The sequence below is a fragment of the Taudactylus pleione genome, unplaced genomic scaffold (assembly GCF_031769625.1).
Source record: "Taudactylus pleione unplaced genomic scaffold, aTauple2 ptg000690l, whole genome shotgun sequence".
Taxonomy (NCBI): Eukaryota; Metazoa; Chordata; class Amphibia; order Anura; family Myobatrachidae; genus Taudactylus; species Taudactylus pleione.
Genome location: NW_028285092.1, coordinates 2622084 through 2636003, shown reverse-complemented (window position 1 = coordinate 2636003; position 13920 = coordinate 2622084). Strand labels below are relative to the sequence as shown.

General features: G+C 43.5%; 1 protein-coding gene across 2 annotated transcripts in view; it reads left to right on the top strand.

Annotated features, from left to right (window-relative positions):
- Positions 1-13920, top strand: part of PGAP1 (post-GPI attachment to proteins inositol deacylase 1) — a 707270-nt gene that overhangs the window by 459232 nt on the left and 234118 nt on the right. The window lies entirely within an intron of this gene.

Genomic DNA, 13920 nt, shown 5'->3' with positions numbered 1-13920 from the left:
ACCAACTTAGGATTGGGAAGTCCACAGTTCCTCGCACTAAGTCTTTGTGTACATAATTTTTTGGAGATACTCCTTTTCTAGGCATTACCCAAGACTTCCTAGGTGACAAAGGATGAATGGTCTACTTACTCTGAGGATGAAGATGTCTGAAGATATGTTTTCAAGAGTTATGGTGTCCCTGTGTTTGGAGCTCCTGGAATTTCATGTTGGAAGACAGTTTTTCTGGTGTCTAATTTTTTCGTGTTCTCTTATGTATATATTTGGGTGTCCGGAGTCCACCCATAAGAGGGATGTACTGTCACGACCCTGGCTACTTTTTCACCTTTCTGCCTTGAGACTTACCCCTGCCAACTGTCCCGTGGATCTGTATGTGCAATTCGCCTGGGAGATCTGCTCTAATCATGCTGGCTGCAACACTTCTTTGTTTACATTTGGATTGTGCTCTCCTTTCCAAAGTGATTATTCACATGGGCCCTTTTCTGTCTGTGAACACTGCTAGCCTTGATTGAAATCGCAGGTGTAGTTCTGACTCAGTACTGCTGATATGATTGCTTCCTCTGCATGTTGTGCCCTCCGCCACTCAGAATGCTTCTGCCAGACCACCTGACCGAATCCACCAATTCCTGCCAGACTTAGGGTATAACAATCCTCCTCTGATAGCATTCAGGGCCTGAGCATCTCGTTATTTCCTGTGGTGTACAGATTGTACTTCTGTCTCCCTGTGTACAAGTGTATCCCAGTCTCCTGCTGGTTCCCAGACAAGTTCATCCAGTAATCCTGCTGGCAGCTATACTTGGCACATCCAGAAATCCTACTGGTTCCCAGACCAGTTCATTCAGTAATCCTGCTGACAGCTATACCTGGCGCATCCAGAAATCCTGCTGGTTCCCAGACCAGTTCATTCAGTAATCCTGTTGATAGCTATACCTAGCACATCCGGATATCCTACTGTTCTCAGTCCAATTCAGCAAGCCTATCTACCAGTCCCAGTCTGGTTCCTCCAAGTTATCAACTGGTTCCCAGTCCAATTCTGCAAGCCTACCTACTGGTACCCCGTTCAGCTCAGTAGCCTTCCTGCCGGTCTCAGTCCAGTTCCTCCAAGTTTTCTACTGGTTCCACTCCAACGTTACAAGTTTCCTGTTCCTGTCATTTATCATCAAAAGCAGTTCTCACTGCCATACAATTCATATGCCTATAGAGCTATTTACGTCATCCATGGTTCCGGTCAAGCCGGTCTCCGCTGAATCCAGTTCAACATCTGAGTCAGGTAACTCTGAAACACCAACCGTGACATAAACCAACCTATTGTTATGCCGGTTCTTCCAGAGGGCTCACCAGCTTCCACATCCCTGGACATCGTTAGAGCCCTCAGGATCTACGTTGATAGGACTGCATCGGTCAGGAAAACAAATTCCATGTTTGTCCAGTATGATGTCGCACATCCTGGTTGGCCAGCTTCAAAGCAGACTATTGCATGCTGGATCCGTCTGACCATCAGGCAAGATATGTGACCTCCTCAAAGTAACCTCTGGTTTCCATTCCACACGCTCGGTGGGTCCCTCGTGGGAGGCTGCCCGCAGGGTTTCCATGGCTCAACTGTGTCATACGGCCACTTGGTCAGGCCGACATACCTTTTTATCGTTTTGATACATTTGCGGCATCTGCCTTGCAGTATGACCGTGCTGTTCTGCAGGGTTCTCAGCACACTCCGCGGTAATGGAAGCTCTGGCACGTCCCCACTGTTATGAGACTCCAATGTCCTCTAGTGGATAAACGAGAAAACAGGATTTTGGTACTTACCGATAAATCCCTTTCTCTCGAAGACTGGCTTGTAGGGGGGTATAGAGGGTAAGGAGCTAGTCACTCTTTCTAAATTTAAAGTGCCAGCTCCCGTATATACCCCACTGTTATGAGACGCCATTGTTACCCTGTGGAATCGGAGAAAGGTATTTATCGGTAAGTACCAAAATCATGTTTTTACAGTCGAATGGAATTGGGCACTTCACAAGGTTTTAATGAAATTTTTAATTAAACATAGGGAACAAAATGTCCAAACTATACAAAAACAATCGAGAAACGCGACAGACACTTGTGGCCTTTGCTAAACATATGAGGACAGATATCTAAAAATTAATAAGAAAGAAATAGATTTTGAGAAGTCTCTAATCCAACTAAAACATAAGAAACTTTTTAGAGATCGTGAAGACTACAGTATATGAAAGATCAAGTACGTACATATAACAACTAATTTTTTTTTTAAATTCTATCAAATTTCTTGGAAAATTTCTTATATGCTATTAACATGTGATGCAGAATCCTTATGTACCAACATACCACACAAATTAGGTTTGTTAACAGATAATCATTTCCTCAGTGGTGATCCAGAAGTAGAAGGGACCTTGCAAGATTTTATGCTATCTCCAATTAGATTTATTTTAGAACACAATTTCTTTCCTTTTTATGCACAATTCTCCTTGCAGATTTGGGCTACTGCTATGGGGAACAGGTTCGCTCCGAGCCTTGCCAACCTTTTTCTGGGTTGGTTTGTGGAGAAGTACATTTGAAATGGCTCATTCGGGGCAAACCTGGTAGATACAATTATTAATTTCACAAATCACCTCAATTAAAATTCTACTGGTTTAAAATTGACTAAGAATTTTAGTAAGTACTCTTTGAATTTTCCTGATATCACTATTTCTATACGTGATAACAAAAGTCTTCTACATATCAAGAATGTGGGCTGTATAACTATTTACATTACAATAGCAACTATAATCTATTAAAATAAAGATATCATACCTAAGGGGCAGTTTCTTCAGTTACAAAGAAGCCTTTAAAAGCCAAGCAGAGACAGTGTATGCTGCTTTTGTTAAACAGGACTGACTATCCAGTCCACATTCTTGACAAAGCATTGAAAGAAACTTTACTCTGTTGAAGAACTTCACATATTTACTGTGAGAAGGTAAATAAGAGAGAGAAGGATCTTAAAACAAATGATTCTAACACAGATAAGTCTCTGGTTTTCATTACTTAATATAATATGGTAGCTAAAGATATTAAGAGAATTAGTTCAGCAATTTTGCAGTCAGATGGATGTCTTGAACCAACTTTCCTGAAAACAATCTAGCAGTTATTCAAAAAGCACCTACTGTACACTAAAGCAAAAATTTGCCCAGAGTCTCTAAAAGATATCTAGGTTTGACTGCTAAAATTGATCTGAAATTTCAACTACAGTACTTCCAAAACCAAATTGTTTCTTTAAATGCAGTAAAGATAAATGTACAACATGTCTTTTTGCAGACAAATGTTCTACAATATTCTCTTTTAGTACTAAAGAGGAGTTTGATATCACTATTTTTTAAAACTGTAGATCTAAGTTTGTCATCTACATTATACAATGCAAATGTGACATAAAATATGTGAAGCGGACTATACACCCCTACATATAAGATTCTCAATACATAAATGGATTATCCTTAAGAATATAAAAACACATAGCTTATCATACCACATTGCTTCATGTCAGAAAGGGAGTTTTAATGACTTTACAGTAAGGGTCATCGAACATATCAAACCAACTTTGAGAGGTGCAGACAGGTTTAATAGACTTTGTAAACACGAGGCCTTCTGGATTTTCCAGCTACAGACTTTGACCCGCTATGGCCTAAATTATTCTTCTGACTTAACAACATATAACTTAAACATATAATGTATCTCTTGACCCTTATCTCTAGTCATCTCAATGTAGGTAGGGGGCTTTCTATTGGTCGTTGACACCTTAGGTCCCTAAGGGCTAACATCCTTTAATCCCTGTCCGTCCCTCCCCCGCTTTTTTTTTCCTTTCTTTGTACTTTGGGTTTGAGGTCATTAACTGGGGTAATTCTCATAAAATAACTATGTACTGATGGGGATGTGAGCCAGAGTTAGGTTTGGTGGAGTTTAAATATATCTCTCCATCTAGCCTATCTGGGCTGATACACCTCATTTGTTTTATATCATCATGTTCACTATCTTTTGTCCTCATATCAAGTTCACCCACTTAATTTCCACACTTTTCTAACAGTACAGTAGGTCTTAATGTCACTTTTTCCTTGCCAGTTATGCTAATTAAGATTGTTGTATCATTATTTGAAACCTTAGTTCCCTAAGGTTGAACCCCCCTCTATATTAACCAGCTATATTACTTCATTCATCCTTCATATGTGTCATGTATGGTGCTGCGGATCGTAAGTAGTTTGGGTGGATGAGTTTAAATATATCTCCATTCAACCTATCAGGAGAGATGTGTCTCATCTGTTTATCAATTTGGGGTCATTTACTAAGCAGTGTTAGGAGAAGTGAAAAGTGATAAGGTACTAGCCAATCAGCTCCCAACTGCCATCTCACAGGCTGTGTTTGAAAAATTACAGTTGGGAGCTGATTGGCTGGTACCTTATCACTTTTCACTCTTCACTTTTCACTTCTCCTAACACTGCTTAGTAAATAGACCCCTTTGTCTCTAAAATCTGTTTTATATACAATAAGTTTATCCAAACAATATTATATTGGGAGACCCTCATGATGAAATAGGGACACATACTAATATATTTGTTTATATACAGTATATATATTATATTTTACTTGGAAATCAACCATGTCTTGGCTAACCAATTCTAAATTATTGGTCTTTTACTTTTAAAACAACTATACAATGTTTTTAATCTATTATTAGTAACCATTTGCTAATTGAAAATGCCCTTTTGCAATTAATTTATTCCCACAATTTTTTATGTTATATTTGATATTTTAATTTTTAGCTTTAATAGTTGTTGTTATAGGATTATATTAATTTATCTTCTACATTTTTCTTCTCAATTTTTACTAACTATGTCTTATCAACCTCGATCAACATAAGAGCCAGCTGTATTTTATTGCCTTAAGTGTTCCTAATTATTTAATGATTCTTGACTCTACAAATAGTATGGCAGAACAAGAAACCACTATCCTAATTTCCTCTGATGAAACTGCCTAATATCATAGGTCAAGAAATGCATCACTAATGCCGCAAATCCACTACGTTACAGTATAAAGACTGAATGATATCGTTATCGTTCAGTCGTTTACTAACTGCACAGTGCCCACACTGAACGATATATCGTTCAGTGCAGGCACCCACCCTCATCACCGAACATGGTCAACCTGACGATATCGCAGGTTGACCAGCATGTTCGGGTGATGAGCAATGTCGGCAACGACCAGCGTGAACGTAAATTGCTGGTCGTTGAAGACTATTTGCTGCCCGATTCATGCACGATTAGTGGACGACTGAACGATAACGATATTGTTATCGTTCAGTAGTCCATTAATATCACATAGTGGATATGCGTCATAAGACTTCTGATCACACCTTACCGCTGCAACTAGATGGATCATTTACCCTGCACCTCTATCCGTAATTCCATCCAGCCCAACCACATTGGAAATACATCTTACTAAGTGTTGTCCTCGGTGGCAGGGAGACCGACCTCTCAAGGAGTTCCGTGACTGGCCAGCCGGAGAACTCCTTTAACACACATACAAGCGTGAGATACATCCTGCTTACCTATACTGCAGACAGGTGCAGGAATCACAGCGTACAGCCTCATATTTTCGTCACTATAAAGTCCTGAAACCACCGATAGTAAGGGCTAGGCGTCTGTGACCACCCGACCTGCAAGCAGTCTCAGGTATTGGAGTGATCCGGATCCCCTGACCTGCAAGTGGGTAATGTAAACTTTAGTTTATGCACATATGAAGAAGTGGGACAAGATTTTATATCCTCCAGCAAAGGCTTTGATAAATAGAATTATAAACTTGCAAGTTAATATCGATATTTTTTATATCAAACCAAGTGGCCAGACACTGTGACACCAAATTAAGTGGAATTTGACTGATACAAAACATTTCAGATAGATTTAAGAAAAAGTTATTCACGACAGACAAGTGGAATCTGTTATAACTATGTTTATTTAATGAGAACCAGTACAATCTGCAACACTGATACAATGTAAGAATTCCTTTGAGCACTGGTTTCTCTTTCCACCAATCATTCAACAAACCCTAGATCCTATGAACTGTTTTGTACCTAAACAGATATATTTAAATCTATGTATGTATATGCATATGTGTTTTATTTTTATGTAGTGTTATTAGGGTGTTAATTTTTATTTATTTAATCATTTATTTATTTTTCAATTTATTTTCTGTCTTTGAAACTTTCTATGTCAATTAGACCAATAAATGTATTTACAGTAAATTGATTTCAATCTCTCTGCACTCTTTGTTCTCTTTTATGTTAGGTGAGTTATTAGGGTTTGGCTATACCCCTTTAGAGGGAGCAGCATTCATATTGTTCTAGGTATTCTAAGAGTTTGGGCGCCATTCTCTCTGTTTTTTTCACCCCTGGACTTAACTGTATATCTTTAGACAACAAACACAGGTTACACAGGATTACAAATTGTGTTTTAAAAAAATAAGTTTATTTCTTTGTACAAGCACACTCAGTTGAAAGAGTATGTGAGGGGCTACTTTTATTTTGATAGAGAAATTATAGCAAAATAGTAACCTTAAATAATCACATAATACATATTATAGCATATAAAGAATAAACATATCGGCTTATTGTCAGTTAATAGGTCATTGAGTTAACATTAGTTTTAGTTAAAAAATTAAAACAGTAGAATTTTAATGAAAGAGGTGGTCGGGAATAAATAATATTGCAAATGTATCTTTAAGCTTATCAATAAAGTTCAGGAATAGATGACAAAATCTCTTTATCAAAACTCATTGTACATGTCCTAATGTCACTTTAGTCTGATAACTCTGTATGATTCCAAATCAATTTTAGTGAAAATGATGACTTTAAAGAATAATCCTAGCCAAAATTCAAAGTTTCACCCATCCTGTTGCTCACCTGGGGGTATATTTACTATGGTTCGATTTTGATTTCTATTCGATTTTGCATTCGACTTTGGTAAAAAATTTTATGAAGGGATTTGCTAAAGGCCAAATCGAATGTCAAATCAAACAGAAAAAAGAATTTGAAATGAAATTGAATTTCTGAAAAATATCGATGTTTTGACATAGAGGACAATAGGATCCCTTAATTTACTAACATTCAAATTGTAAATCGACTGAAAAACTAATTCGAACTGCAAATCCCCAAATTAATAAAAGAACTTCATGCATTAGTTTTCAGCATGATCAGTTCGATTTCACACAGATACATGCATACAGTGAGATGCATGCATGTATTTTACTGTAAAAAGTTTGTAAAGAGTTAATGTTTAAAAAAATTGACGTGGGGTCCCCCCTAAATATACAACCAGTCCTGGACTTTTCATAGCCAGTCCTGGTTGTGTAAGTACAGTGAAAAAATTGCGTAGGGTTCCTTTCTAAAGGGGTCCCCCTCTCCAGGGCACCCCAGGCATAGGCTGATAGCCTGGGGCTCTTCAGAGCGGCAGCGTCAGACTGTGCATTGGACGTCTAAGCTGCCGCTCCTACACCCCGCTGGCACTGCGATGCCAGTACAGATCTGGGGATCGCGGCGGGACCCCAGAATCTGTACTAGCAATGGCTCTCCCTCGACTGCTGCCGGAGCACCGGGGATCAGGTAAGCCACGGGTCACTGCTTGCGGTGACCCGCGTGTGCCTGTATGCAGTCGCATACCTCCGGTCTCTGGGGATAGACCGGAGGCGCTGGCTAGTGGCGGTGGGCTCCCCCTCTCTGGAGGCATACCCTGCGAGACCACTGGACCACCAGGGAGTAACTTGCCGACAGCAGGAACTGGCGTCCCGGGGGTTAAACGCTAGCCAGGGGATATAGCCTTCCCTGTTTAGCGGCTCCTCCCCTCAGCTCAGCATGCCTTTCCGCTTAGGTCTGGCGATGCTGAGCTGCTTTCTCCTACGGCCACTCCTCCTCTGAGGTCTCCGGTGGCCATCTTTTCTTGGTGGGCAGCGCAGATCTCTCCAGGCAGTGTGCGGTCGATCCCCCTGTGTACCTCTCCTCGGCAAAGTTTACACAGCGCTATAGCCCTCCCAGACACTGAATCTGGGCGGTTGATTGTAGTGACAAGGTGTAGTGAGTTTTACTTTCTGCATTGTATGTGACTTTTGCTAGTGTTGACTGTATCTGCTTTATTCTCTTTACTGTCAGTCTATAACTATCCCTTTCCTTCTCCTCCAGCCCTGGCAAGTGTGTGAGGGAAGGGCTTTTCAAGGATCTCACAAATACATACATATAAGTATTTGTGAGATCAGTCACATATTTGGTGTGCTACATGGTGCCATATTTGTGGACTTGTGTGCTGCATACTTGTGGGCGCTCCAAGAGCTTCCCTGTTGAATTGCTATATATCTTATATCTTTATATATCTTTATGTGTATATATATATATATAATTTGTTAGCATGTCTGATGAGGAAGTTGAGCGCCCTACGGCTGCTCACCTGCAGACGGTGCGCTGCAGTGGGGAATATGGGGGATTTATCGCAGGATGGGGTGTGTGAGATGTCATCAGTTACATTGTCCCTCTAGCCCCCCCAACTTCGGAACAGGATCACCCTTGGGCGGTATTTTCGCAGGTGCTGGCCTCCATCGCGGACCGTCTGGCGGTCCCGACTACCCTCCCCCATAGGGGGTTACCCCAACCAGTCATCCCCCCTTCTCCGGGTGTATCGCAATTATTGCAGTCTCCCCCTGGGCCTCAGACAGTTCATCCATATGCAGGGTTCCCTATGTATGTTCAGTCTCCTCCGATGACGCAGCAGTCGGTCATCCCCTTGCAGGGTTTCCCGCAAGCTAACCCACTGTGGATGGATGTGTTCTCCAATTCTGTCCAGAGTTTGGCGGCCTCTTCTTTGGCTTTTCAAACCATGTTGCGTAGTGACAAGCCTCACAAGGCGTCAAAACGCACTGTTACGTCACCCCAGTCTGCGCAGTTATCAGACTCAGATGCATCCTCGGATGAGGGCGAATTGCATGAGGATTCTGATTCAGAAGCCCCTGCTCCGGAAGTGGAGACAAAATATACCATTAATGTGCCGGTATTGGTAAGGGCGGTGCGGTCCATTCTTGATATAGAGGATGATGCCCCGGCCCCTAAGTCCAAATATCCAAATTTTAAACAGGCAAAAGTGATTTCGGCTGTTTTTCCTTTATCTGACCAACTGACTGATCATATGGCGGAGGCCTGGCAGTCGCCTAGTAAGAGGTTCCAGTCGCAGAAAAGTTTAAGCAGTTGTTATCCATTTCCTGCTAGTCATTGCTACCTTGCCAATGCCATCCATTTCATCCCTAAAGGATCCCACGGACAGGAAAGTGGAGACTTGTTGGAAATCCATCTGTTCTCTCTCTGGGGGGTGGCCCGTCCATCTATGGCATCTCTTGAATGGCTAAAGCCATTGAGAGCTGGGCCAATGTACTGGAGGATACGCTTCCTGAAGAAGCTCTGGAGGTTCAGAGAGCTTTGGTTGGTCAGATGAGGGATGCCGCATCCTATATTGGGGAGGCGTCTTTGGATGCCAGTCTCCTCACTTCTAGAGTTTCGGCGGCAGCGGTCTCTGCTCACCGGTCTTTGTGGCTTTGTTCTTGTAGAGCGGATGCGGATTCCAAGAAAGGCCTAGAGGCCTTACCCTTTAATGGGGAGATTTTGTTCGGCACTGACCTGGACAAAATTGTTGATACCTTGGCAAAGTCTAAATCGGTGTTTCTGCCATCAACAGTTGCGCCTTCTAAAGCTAGGACTTCAGCCTTTTCGGTCCTTTCGAACTCAGGGTGAATCCAAGGGTCAATCCTTCCCGAGGCAGTCGTCAACCAAGACTGCCCCTAAACCAAAGAAGCAGGCCTGGAGCACTAGACGCCCGAAGATAAGCCTTCAGCCTGATGGGACGGGCCTCTCTCTGGGGGATCCCAGAGTGGGGGGCCGACTTCTTCAATTCGCCCAGTGCTGGTGCAATGCCACCATGGATGCTTGGGTACAAGAAGTGGTCTCTCAGGGGTACGCCCTGTCCTTCCGGTACAGACCCCCTCAACAGTTCTTCTGCACAAGTCTTTCCCAAGACAACACCAAGGCCTTGCAGATCCAGGAAGCCAGATTCCTTGCTGAAGGCAGGGGTTGTTGTTCCCGTTCCGCCTTCTCAATGCGGGATGGGGTACTACTCTTCTCTGTTTCTGGTTCCAAAACCCAATGGGTCTCGTTGGCCCATTCTCAACATGAAATCGTTGAACAAGTTCCTCAGAGTGCCCACTTTCAGGATGGAATCTGTGCGTTCCATCATTCTGGCTATGGAACTGGGGGATTATATGGTCTCCCTGGTCATACAGGACGCCTACCTCCATGTTCCTATAGCCCCTTCACACCAGCAGTATCTGAGGTTTGCTATACAACATCTTCACTTCCTGTTTCAGGCTCTGCCCTTTGGTCTTTCCACGGCTCCGAGGGTGTTCACCAAAGTGATGGCTATCATGGCTGCACAGCCAGGGTATATGGCCTCTGCCTTATCTGGACGACCTCCTATTACTGGCTGGCTCTCAGGAGGTCCTTTTGCAAAATCTGCACCTGATGATCGCTTGTCTCCAAGCGCACGGGTAGCTGATAAACTGGAAGAAGTCCTCCCTCATTCCGTCACAGAGGATGGTTCATTTGGAAGCCCTTCTAGACTCTCGTCAGCAAAGGATCTTTCTGAGTCCGGAAAAGGTTTCCTCCCTACAACTACGAGTGAGCAGTTGTCTGAAGACTTCCCAAGTGTCGGTTCACTTGGCAGTGAGAGTTCTGGGTTCCATGGTGTCGACGTTCGTCATGGTGGAGTATGCCCAGTTTCATTCCAGGCCCCTGCTGGGGCTGATTCTATCCAAATGGAATGGGTTACCACACCGTATCAGGACTCAGATGCTTGTGTTGTCTTTGGAGGTGCGCCTGTCGATGGCTTGGTTGCTTCAGACAACTCCTCTCACCAAGGGCCGCCCCTTTTGGAACCCGGACTGGGTCCTGCTCACGACGGATGCTAGTCTCCGGGGTTGGGGGGCAGTGTCTGATCCACTTTCACTTCAGGGCCGTTAGACGGCGGAAGAAGCGGTTCTTACCATCAATTTTCTGGAACTTCGGGCCGTGTACAGGGCCTTCCAGTTGTCCGGTCACGCTCTTCACGGAAGGGCAGTGCAAGTTCAGTCCGACAACACCACCACAATGGCGCACATCAACAGTCAAGGGGGGACTCGCAGTCGAGCAGCAATGTTGGAGGTGTCACGCATCCTGTCTTGGGCGGAGTGCCACCTTCCAGCCATCTCGGCAGTCTTCATTCCAGGAGTTCTCAACTGGGAAGCGGACTTCCTCAGCCATCTCGACATGCATCCCGGGGAATGGTCCCTTCATCCAGATGTATTTCAACTGCTCGTGGATCCTCAAGCGTTTCGTGTTTCTAGAATTTTGGCGTTCCTTCAGTCTGGATTGGACTTAGGTTTACGCCTCGCTACGTTGAAAGTTCATGTGTCTGCACCACTGTGTGGTTCCAGTGTAGAATCGCTACGCTGCCTGATGTCTGCACCTTTTTTTAGGGTGTTCTCAGGATTCAGCCTCCCTTTGTTCCACCAGTGGCTCCTTGGGATTTGGCAGTGGTGCTTCGGGCCTTGCAGGGTCCTCCATTTGAACCTCTTGAGTCGGTGGAACCCAAGTGGATTACACTTTTTTCTCCTGGCAACTGCTTCAGCCAGGAGAGTGTCAGAATTAGGCACGCTTTCTTGCCTTTCTCCTTTTCTGATTTTTCACCAGGACAGTGCAGTGCTTCGCACCTGTCCGGGGTTTCTTCCTAAAGTAGTCTCTAAGTTCCACATTAATCAGAAAATAGTTTTGCCGGCATTTCAGTCACCTGATCTCTTGGTTGGTGAGGCTTCCTTAGATGTTGTCCGTGCTCTCAAAGTTTATATTGATCGCACTAGTTCCATTCGGAAGTCTGATTCTTTGTTCGTCCTCTTTGGTTTTCACTAGAGGAGTTAGCCTGTCAACAAACAAACTTTGGCCCGTTGGCTTCGTTTGGTTATTTGTGCGGCTTATTCACAGAGGGTTTCCCTGTTCCGGCCTCTGTTAAGGCTCATTCCACTCGGTCTGTGGGTCCCTCATGGGCTGCTGGCCGTGGCGCCTCGGCTGTTCAGCTGTGTAAGGCGGCCACCTGGTCTTCCATACAGACTTATCTACGGTTCTGTAAGTTTGACACCTTCACCTCTAAGGATGTATACTTCGGGCGCCGGATTCTCCTTTCAGCGCAGGAGCGTCCCCGCCCTTAGTTGTACTACTTTGGGACATCCCCAATGTCAACCCTGTGGACCCCCTATGGAACCTGAAGTAGAAAACAAGAGATATGGTAAGAACTTACCTTTGTTATCTCTGTTTCTACGAGGTCCATAGGGTCCACAGGGTGCCCGCCCTGACGCACCTGGCTTCATATGGGCTATGTGGCTGGCCACCGATTTTCCGTCTCCCTTTCCGTGAGTATGGTTCTTGTGTGTTCCATTCTTCCTTCTCTCTGTTTTTATCTCCTCTAGCCTTGGCTACTTACCAACTGATATGCCTCTGGCTGGGGCGGGGTATAGAGGTGGATGGACCCAGCGCATACTGGGAGCAGCAAAGCTTTAATTGCGTGGTGCCCGTGGATCCAGATCCAGCTATACCCCAAGGTTAACCCTGTGGACCCCTATGGACCTCGTAGAAACAGAGATAACAAAGGTAAGTTCTAACCATATCTCTTGTTTTATGAGTAGATCTGCAGGTCCCAGCAAGCCTCCCCGCATGCTGTTACTTTTAGAACCACAAGTACCAGCATGTGGGGAGCCTGGGGTGCCCTGGAGAGGGGGACCCCTTTATTGGGGGGTCCCCAACCCCCCAGGGATCCCCGGCCTGGGCTGACTTGCGATCAGGAGTAATGTTTTGGTTGGGGAACCCTGTGATAGGGTTTCCCTGTCTGTGACATAACTCCTCTGCTAGACAGGGTTCGGTGCTGGCTGTGGAAATTACAGGGGAAATCAACGCATTTTTTCCCCTGTAATTCCAGAACCAGGAATGGATCAGAATCTGGTGCTGGTTGTGCGAAGTACAGGGGAACCCTACGCAATTTTTTTCCTGTACTTACACAACCAGGAGTGGCTCTTTTACAGTATAATACATGCATGTATCTCACTGATGTATGCATTTATCATTGTGAAAACGAACTGCTCATGCTGAAAATGCAAGCATTTAGCAGTTCTATTCATTTGGGGATTTGAAGTTTGTTTTGGAGTACAATTTGCTGTTCGATTTGGACATGAACATGCAAAATCGAACAGCAAATCCTTTCTTAGACTGAAACAAGATTGAATTTGAGTTGAAAATCGAAAGCAAAATCCATTCTTAGTAAATTTGAGATTTGCTAAGGGATTTTGCTGTTCAACTTCAATTCAATCTCAGGAGACTTCAGAGATTCATAAAAATTACTCTCTAATCGAACTTTAGTAAATTTACTCCCTGGTGTTCCCAAATTTTGGCTCTGCTCTGCTGATGTCTGCTGCACTTGCTGTGCATGCTGGAGTCAGTAAAGCAGCAGGGTACAAAGGGAATATACCATACCCTGGTAAGTATATTTTGGGAATGAAGATGATTTACCAAGCAAAATAGAAATTTTAGTTTAGGATGACGTTTTTATTATCTTTCCACATTTGTTTTTTGTTTCTTTTTAGTATATTTTTTTAATTGTCCATTTCATAATTGGCTTTTAAAGATAACCTTCACAAAAAAAAAATATATATATATTTTAAAGAACATTACTGCTCACTTTTGAAGTGACAAATTATGATTGAGATGTAATATGTTTAGAAAACATTGTCAGAGCTAAATATTAATATTTTATCCACTGCTTTTGCAAGTTTGGCTATATT